At 44.1% G+C, this 9624-nt stretch overlaps 1 long non-coding RNA gene across 1 annotated transcript; it reads right to left on the bottom strand.

The window, feature by feature from the left end:
* Positions 1-212: 212 nt before the first annotated feature.
* Positions 213-9608, bottom strand: LOC125941787 (uncharacterized). The gene is made up of 2 exons (XR_007464606.1): positions 8161-9608; positions 213-6673 (listed from the first exon to the last, which is right to left on the bottom strand). It is a non-coding gene; the product is annotated as an uncharacterized LOC125941787 (long non-coding RNA).
* Between the last annotated feature and the right edge of the window lie 16 nt (positions 9609-9624).

Below are 9624 nucleotides of genomic sequence, written 5' to 3'. Positions count from 1 at the left end.
GAGGAAGTGTACGGGTGGCGAGAAATAGGTTACGCCAGTGAGGAATTTACCGCACCTTGCAACAAACCTGATTTTTCTAAACCTGATCAAAGTAGCTTGATTCACGAGAGGCTCAGTGTAGACAGGTAAGTGCAGATGTGTGTGCTGCACCATTTCTGCTTCGACTGCAACAACCAATTAACAGGACAGCTGATATGAAAAGCAAGCGATAGTTCTAGGAAAATAAGTCTTTATTCAGCCTCTGAAAAAAATGCAGGCTCCAGGATGAGGGTAATGCAAGACTTGTACGGGTATGTATATACACAGTATGTACACGGTACCATCACACTCACCCACAGCAGCTGTGCAATAAATACACGAAGCTACATGCACAATGGCAACTACAAATCATGGCACCTTGGCAAAAGTAAAACATTAGGCACACTACCCAGATGTCCCCAGGCGTGAACGTGGCAGTGTTTGCTTCCATCCATTGGGTCAGTCGGCACAAAAATATACAGCTCATTGCGCAATTTTTTCTGCATTGAGCGTAGAAGGGGATGTGTCAAGCGGTTTCAATTAGTTCTAATTATAACAACCATTACACTAAAACAAAAGCAATCCTTTAAGTTAACTTCACATAACGTACATAGAATAAAACTTCAGAATTCATAGAATTGCAGCCAATGGATAGGCTGAGTGACTTATCAAACATCTGTGTTCACGCCAAAAGACAAAACAATCATAACACTCAGTTTAACAGACAAACATTAATTGTTCTAACAATGAAGACACTGTTAATGTCAATGCATATTCTATAACCTAGTACACATGTACGTGGTACAAAATACTTTGGTGAAGGCAAATAGCCGTGTTCCTGTGAACAGCATGGACAAGTCTGTACTCGGCAAATTCAAGCTTTTCCTATCCCACTTATGTCCCTAAGTGTTGCATCATCACAGAAATGCGGCCTATGGTGCATGTTAACGGCACATGCGCAGTGTTAAAGGTTGCATGATGTCACATCTCAAACAGTGTCTGCAATTCCTTAAAATATACAGCTGAGCTCAACACAAACAACACAAGGTCACGGGTTTTATTCCCAACTGCGGTGGCCGCATTCTGATGGAGGCAGTGTGCAATAACGTGTGTGCACGCACGTCACAAAAAACTAGGTGGCTGAAATTAATCTGCAGCCCCTCACCAGGGTCTCTCATATGCAACTCGTTGCTTTGGGCCACAAACCTTGTAATGCAACCTGACTCACTGTGACGGCACATTCAGCCACTTCGTCGCTGGCACTGATAGTGCTAAAGTTCACGTGAGTGTTTTTCATAGAACGATAGCTTAATTAGGACATTAATTTTCAGAGCAAAGCCAATAGTGAAAAACACAGCTCACCCTGCTCTTCATGAGCTTGCAGCTACGTGCACAACCGATGAGACAGTGAAATGACTTTTTTTTTAAGTGCGACAGACGGGAGCATGGAGAATCTGGCTCTCTCTGCTTTCTGAACATGGACAGTCACAAAAATTTAGCATCTTTTCCGAAATGTATGACAGGCCTATCTTCACCATTAATTACACTCAGTGGCAGACACATAAAACGAAAACCTAAATTTATTAAAATTATCTAGTAGAGTGAAACGCAACATTATTACCACTGTTCTGCATTCAGGTAAAATTTAAAAAAATTAAAGGTATTCACTGCTAGATAAATGGTGTGCATACATTGCACAGAGGTCTGATTTTTCATTCTGTTTTACATAACACATTTGGCACCAGTGCCTCCTTTAACCTGCCCTTGTGCACAAAAACTATGGCCTGCGAAAAAAAAAAAAAAAACTTTAAGGAAATTCAGTCACTCAAGTAGACCGGTGCACGTAGAAATGGCAAAGGGGACAGGGTAGACAACAGTGGCAGGGTGACTCCATAGACAAGCAAAAACACCTGTCTGCTGGCTTAACTGTTCCGTTCCATATTTGAACCCAATAAAAGGCAGGCAAACAGTAGAGGCGAATGTGCCATAGCACAAAAAGTAAAAAATGAAAGATGCAACAGGGCTGTGCCTAAGAGTTCCAGCGGTATGCATGAAAGAATTTTCAAAGCACTGCTGGTCCGAATATTAAAGCCACTGCATTTACGAAAAGCACCCTCGAGGCTGTGTGTTAAGTGAACATCTCACTCAATCTGATGCTGAATTCGGGTTAAGCCCTGTGTATTATGCCAGCTCAAGATCAGAAATAGTGACTTGTATACAGCTGCCTCAAAGCCATCATGCACACGAGGAATGGTTGCATGTATAGAGGACAGATGACACGCTTCACTACATGCTCATTTTTGCACACTAAATGGAAAAAAGGATTACATGGTAAAAAACTATGGCACTAATTGCAAGGGCTCTGCGTACTGCAACAATGTGTTTCAAAATGCACCGAGAAGGCAAATCCACTGCAGGCAATGGTAACTGCCTGGGGTCGCAAGAGAATGTAATTTCACTCAGTTTAGCACACCACTACATGTTGCAACTATGCCTCACCAGAAATGCAGCCACCGTGAAGGAATCCAGGAAACAATTATTGTGCAGGTGGTGACAAGCACACTGATGGGAAACCAATACTAGTATATTCATGACGCTGCAAGTATACCACAGGCAGGAACAACCGCCGACTCATTATGCAACTACTGCTATGCTGAGGTGCTGAAAGGCACTTGTGCTCGGCATGATTCTATAGGTTAGTAGGTTAGGTTAATCGGGACTCGAAATACAGCTTTCTCTTTTGAGACAACCCACAGCATATCTGCAATGCCAACATCTCATAAAACATGTACGGAAAGAAATAAAAACAAATAACAACGCACACCCACCACTGCACACAAAAAGTATAAATGACATGGAAAAATGCTTGTGTCTTTCACTTGTGTTTGCCTCAAGACCATGGCAGCTCTATCAAGCGTATACTTTCGAGTAGAAAGACACAAACGTTCTGTACTCAGCTCGTCCTTTCGTAGCAGAAAGTGTAGTTGTGCTAGGCTTGCAATTCTGCACACCAAATTCACCGTTCCAGTTCGGGAAATCAAATTATATGGTATATGAGGACATACAGGTCGCACAGCTGTTTGTAACACAACACTTCAGCATGCCACTTGGACTTTATTGGCAATACAGTCACCATTAGAAACATAACGCTGCTTACAAATGATCTGCCAGAGCCAGCTAATGCAGTTTAAAGTGAGTTATTTGTCAATCATGGTAGAGTTACCATGAGATGTTGCTCTAAACAAAAGGCCACACAATCAACTGAGTGCTATTCATTAACAGTTGTGAGGGCTGTAGATACTATGCATGCAACTGCAGTTGGCTTTAAAGGGGCCCTGTGGCAATTTTCTGAAAAGGCATGGAATGCGTCTGATACTCAAGGACATCCCCTCACTAACATTTTCCAAGAAAAGGTTGCTTTCACTATGCCTTGTAGTAACAGAGCTACTGGCAATCAAATGTTGCTGATGTGAAACAATTGCACCAAAGCTTTTGTACTGACATGACTTACAGATCGTATGGCTAGGACCCTTCCTTGAGCTCCCCATCTAGGAGACCATTATATTGGCAGAGTGGTGTCAATATCTGCCACAAGATGGAACCACCACCCCATCAACGATAACATTTCTCAACTATTGCCGATGTCACTGCTTAGTCGTAATGTTTAGCTAACAAAATCTGTGCAGTAGGCACCATGTTTACCATTACGTAAGCGTAAAGGAAAAACAAGAAGAGAGGGTTTTAAAAATGATGAAAGAAAACAGCAGGCACCTTTTCAAGCAAAGTCGCTGTTTTAGTTGGACGTTTAATGATAACATTTTGCTTAGATGTGAAGGGCAGCATTGCCTTGCAAATATGGAAGATTATTTACCATGTTATAATGTGTTCTGGGGGGGCCCTTTAAAGTGGTGAACAAGCTGTGCAAACTGACTCTCATTACTGCAGTTACGATACTGCAGAAACAATTCACAGGGGCTCAGCTTACTAGGTAATACGCACTGATGCTATTAGAAATCAACAAAACATTTCTTGCAGATAAGCAAAGTGCAGCCACAGCCTCAACACATACTTAAGTCAGTAGAACACCTGAATCGTCACCACACAAGCAGGTCAGACACAATTATTGTGCTCTTTGCAAGTTTACTAACAAGAAGTGATCATTACTGCATCTTATGTCCGGCATTTTGTCCAGCCATATTCTAAAAGTTAAAAAGTTATTTCCAAGTACCTTCTTGGTATGGCAAGTATGCAGAAACTTCACCTTAATTTTTCCAGTACAGCTTGTTTTTGACAGTCATGCAACTTGGCAACAAGTGGAGACACATTCTGGCACATGTGCTCAGCAGCACATGTGCCAGCTGACAAATGTACTTGTCTGGCTCCGATTCTCAAAACAAATTTTTTATTTTCCAAACTAGGCTGAACCAGCCATCAATCACCTACAGGCAAACTTTACTTTTACAAAAGTCCCAAACGCTCAAACTTAAGTGGCCTGAAGAGTGACGGCAACATGCTTAGTTATGCCTGTATGCTCAGTGATGCTGAGAGATTGACCTGCAAGGTTGCCTCTCTTTGATTGCACCTTAAGATCGATCAATAAAGCTTTGTTACCACTATGCCTTGCCTCTCTATATTTTCTCCAAGCAAATGTGCCCAATGAGAATCTCTTGCTCACAAAACAAAAAAGGTACTGTCCCTCTCAATGGGAGCAGTGCACATTGTCAGCAGACAGAGTTCCCGAGCAAAAGAAAACGATGGCGATAAGCAGTAATTTAATACGGAATTAGGCTACTCCGCAAAGTTCTCTGCTACCAATCAAATAATTAAATCCAAGGCCCCACCAAAATGTGGAATGCCATCTAGCCATCATGCTTCTAAATGATTTTAAGGACCCTGTCTGTTGTAAGGTCTGTACAAAGTATCTTTGCGTGGAATAACACACAAGCCACCTCATTCTGAAGGTCAAGTGTAGTGCAGAGCTAGAACCCAATTTTCAGATTATTTATTTTTAAAAAAAGAAAAAAATCAGGCAGGGGGGGGGGGCGAATGCAAGAAAACATAGTTCTGTATTCTGATACTTAGCTGGCACTGCTGCAGGAGCTTAGCAACCAGTACATACTTAAATGCATCGATCTGCCCATTTCATGGTAAACTGATTTGCACCAATTGTCTTGTATAGTCAAACCTCAATATAACGAAGTTGTGCTAGCAGCAAAAAACTTTGTTAAATTGCAAATTTTGTTAATGCAAGGTTTTAAAGTTGCAGCCATAAAAATAATATCCCAATTTCCTAGAACATTCCTAGTGGATAGTATCTTGTCAGTAATCAAATCGCACGGTCGTGCCAAAATAGCATGGTTATGAGCGCCAGCGCATGCGGGGCAGATTGCGCTGTACGTAATGCATCGGCGTGGTGCACGGTGTCCGAGATTTGCGTGTGTTGCATCGCGCGGCGCCATAGATCTTGGACGCCATGGCTGACCGCACTTAGTTACCACAGCCGTCATCAGATGGCACCCCGAAATTAAAAACAAAAGGATAAAAATATACAAACATTCGGCCTCAGAAAAAGAAATGTTGTTTTTTCGCCAGAAAGGCGGAGCATTCATGCAGCGACAGCAAAGAGACAACTACGCTAAGTATGCTTCATAGTTTTATCCGTGTCACGTGCGCTCAGGTAAACATGACGAGATCTCACTTGATGACCACGAACACTCGCTGTCGCAATGCAAGCGAACCCTTCACACCGTGTCTTATCTCAGAAACTTGAGATTAGTACACATCCGCCAACACTAGATACGCAAGAGCATAGTGCACATCGAGGCACCAGCCACTTCCAATTGCCCTGTGCACTTGCTGCAGATTACCTCCAAGATACAGCGCATGGCCCACATATGGATTGCCAAGCACGGCAGGGTAGAGGAGATATGCGCATCAGTGGGAAAAGTCAGATAGGCTCGCGTACCCTCCCTAGCGAGTGCTTGATCACGTTACTGCAAGCGTGCTCACCGCTCCTGCACTGAAGGAATCGTCAGCTCTTGCGTTTCTCGGAGCTGCCGTGCGCCCCGCAGCCTCTGCAAGTTCTTCATCAACGCAACAAATGGTGCAGTGGTGTTTCCTGCATACCGCCTCCTGGATCCTCGATAGTGTTCTTGCAGCTCAAACTTTTCATGCGGAAGGACGCTTGCAAATACCTTTATGCCTAGGCCGACATATTTTGTTTTTTGCTAGATTTACGAGCCATGCAGGCTCCAAGTACATGCTTTAAATGGCCAACAATTTTGTTAATTGAAACCATGTCACGAAAGAACAAGTTAAATTGCAAAAAAATTATTCAAAAATATACACGGTTTTCAAAGGAACTAAGATCGGTAAATGAAAACAGTGTGTTACATCCCGAATTTCATTAAATTGAGGTTCATTATGTCGAGGTTTGACTGTATTAGAGCTCATAACATATGGAGTTCTTATTATGTTTATTAAAGCAATGTTTTCATATATCCCACTGCTTCCAATCTGTGAAACACAATGCTTAGGTTGTGAATGTACAAAGCGCTGTGCAAGCCTTGCAGCAAGTGCTGTTGCAGAAACTTATCACTGCATGCATTTCGTAGTGAACAAGTTTGGTTACACCTACAGCATGGTATGCCCAACGCTTACCGTAAAAACCTGCGTATAATACGGACCCGCATATAATACGAGGTGTTATTTGGGGATAGCAATAACGAAGAAAAAAGTTTTCACCCGCATATAATGCGAGCGAGGAAAACCCACAGAAAGCATTGAGAATCTAATCTCGTTAACTCGAACATGCTTAATTCGAACTGACGCTGTGGTCCCGTCAAAGTCATGTGTATTGCTATGGGCGAAAACACCCGGTAATTCGAACGCGAAAGCATTTGCGACGGTTAATTCAAACATACGGCGCACTGACAATGCCCTCAGCAGCGCTCCAAATCACGCGGCGGCGCCTCCGACCGGCATTGCTCCGAAACCGCCACAGAGCAAAAGCTTAGGACAGACCCCTCAACGCCACGCGGAGAAAAAGAAAACGGAAAAAAAAAAAAGCGCAGCGGCAATTTCACTCTCAAATAGCAAGGTCACCGTTTCACCGTCGTGCCGGAACACGCTTGTACGAGCCGACGTCTCGGCCAACTTCCCGACAACGGCAGAAAACGAAACTTCAGGGAAAGGGCTAAGTTGGCGCCGCGCCGACGGGAGCGGCGGCAGGCGCGCGCGGAGCCAGTCGAAGGAGGGGGAGCTACGAGGGAGTTGAGAGGGATGGCGAGGGGAGCCACCGAAGCGAGGGCGTTGCCAAGGCCAAATGCGCTTATCTGCCGCCCTTGCAACTTTGCAACTGGGATGTCATGATGATGATGATGATTTATTGGCATCCCCTTTGAAACGGGGCGGCGACAAATAGTCACCTAGCCTGCTTGATTTAATCAGGTATACTATACATGTTCTTTATCATTTTTGTATACCTCTCATTATTTTTCTTTTTCAAAAATTTACCTTGTACCGCTGCCTATGATTTTAAGAGATCAGGTCGTATCCATCTTTTCCCTGCTTTTTTTTCCACCAGTACTCTAATCGCCTCTTGCTGATCTCTACGGCTGATCTGTTTATGTTTCCTTCCACTTTAAACCCAAGCGCTTCTGGCAGTTGCACGTTACCTACGGTTCTCGCTGGGTGGATCCCGTCGCATTCCATTAGGATGTGCTGAGTGGTCTATGGATCTTTACTGCAGCCGTGAACGCTGCCGTGAACGCTGCCCCCGGTGACGCCGAAGTGCCGCCCTGCGGCGCAATTTCCAATGGCCTCGGCAGCTGAAATAACTTTCCTTTTAAAGGCAGCTGGGTACTACTTTCGCGGTCCCGACATCGTGCGAGATAGACTAGCGAACGTGCCGATTCTTAGCGTGGTCAAAATGGCGTCCGTTGAAAGCAGCAGCAGCCTACCGACGCCACCGCAAGATGACGCATACTCCGCTACGAGTCTTGATGGTGATAGCAGTGAGCAAAAACGAACCCGAAACTGTAAATTTTACGCTGAAAACTTTGGGATCCGCATATAATATGAGGCAGAAATTTTACATGGTAAAATTTAGAAAAAAACCTCGTATTATACGCGGGTTTTTACGGTAAATCATATATTATGGGTGCAACATATGAAGTTAATGGTACATAGAGTCATGTATTGTTTTACAAGTTCTGCTTACCACACATGATGCACTACGTATACACAGGCAATCCTGGATGTATCAAACACGAAGGGGATTGTGAAGTAAGTTTCATATATCAATAATTCAAAACCCAAAATATGCCTGACCGAAGCTAATCTGAAATCTCCACACGTTTTAGACAGTTTCTTGAGATCGTGGTAAGAGGGAATTTACCCATTTGCGTCACCAAGGCCGTGTTGAATGCACAAGTTTAATTACATTTTTGCACATGAATGTCAGAAGACGTTCGTGCTGAGAAATATTCCTTGATATGCCGGGACATGCATATTTCCCCTAAAATTTTCTAAAAAAGCTTTTGCGCTTACCGCTGCACTGTGCTTGCTCAAATTTCACAGAAAGATAGCCTTTTGGAGTCTACGTCATTCAATGTAACACTTGGTCCCGTTTGCATTTTTTTCTTAAAAGACCAGGCAAACTTTCTTTCGTTTATGGGGATGCAAGCTGCTGCCAAGATGGAGCAAGCACAAACTTGTTTCTCCACCTGCCGGCGGCAGCAGAAAGTAGCTGTTTAAGGAGTGTTTCCACACGCTTCCCGCTACTCTGGAACAGGCAGAAACTCTACTTGAATGGCTGCTTTCCGCAGCTGCCAGCAGGCAGCGACGCAACTTTATGCTAGCTCCGTCCCGACAACGGCTTGCATTCCCACAAACGAAGGCTACTTTGCATTTTTTTCTTAAGACCACGCAATTAACTGTGCCAAGTGCTACAATGAATGACGTAAACTCCAAAATGCAATCTTTCTGGGAAATTTGAGCAAGAACAGTGCAGCGGTAAGTGTGAAATCTTTTTTTCAATAATTTTAAGTGAAATATGCCTGTCCCTGTAATGACTGCAACGCTAACCGTAAAAGCCCGCCTCACTCAGGCGCTAGACCGTAGCGCGCTTCGCCATGTGCGAGTGCTTCTAGCACATTTATTCAGAATGAGGTTGAAATGGACACAGCTTGGAAGCAAAACCAGCCTGTATGAATTGGATATGCGCCGCACTGCCATCAGCGTACTACTACTGCAAATCGTGCGTGAATGTGCCCAACCGCGTGGCCAGTTACAATGTGCCATTTAAACGGCCCATCATCTTATGTTGGCAACTAGTCGACCAAGCAGGCTATTGTTTCGAGTTTCGGTTCCGAAACAGACTGTGCTCTTGTTTCATCACCAGTCACCAACGTTTCAAATCCGCCTGTTTCTTCTTGCACGCCACTTGGCGCTCCGGCACCTCGTGGTTTTCGGCCCTTCCCCTCCGGCCTCTGCGTTGGGACTGTCATTAATACACAGACGCTATTACATTCAAAAATGGCTTGCAGCTTGCAGAACATCCGAGCCTACCGTAAAAGTCCGAGCAAGCGTCTCCCCTATGATGAA

Source organism: Dermacentor silvarum, unplaced genomic scaffold (assembly GCF_013339745.2).
Source record: "Dermacentor silvarum isolate Dsil-2018 unplaced genomic scaffold, BIME_Dsil_1.4 Seq312, whole genome shotgun sequence".
NCBI classification, from domain to species: Eukaryota; Metazoa; Arthropoda; class Arachnida; order Ixodida; family Ixodidae; genus Dermacentor; species Dermacentor silvarum.
The sequence above is the reverse complement of the archived record's forward strand: the minus strand, read 5'-3'. Positions and strand labels throughout refer to the sequence as shown.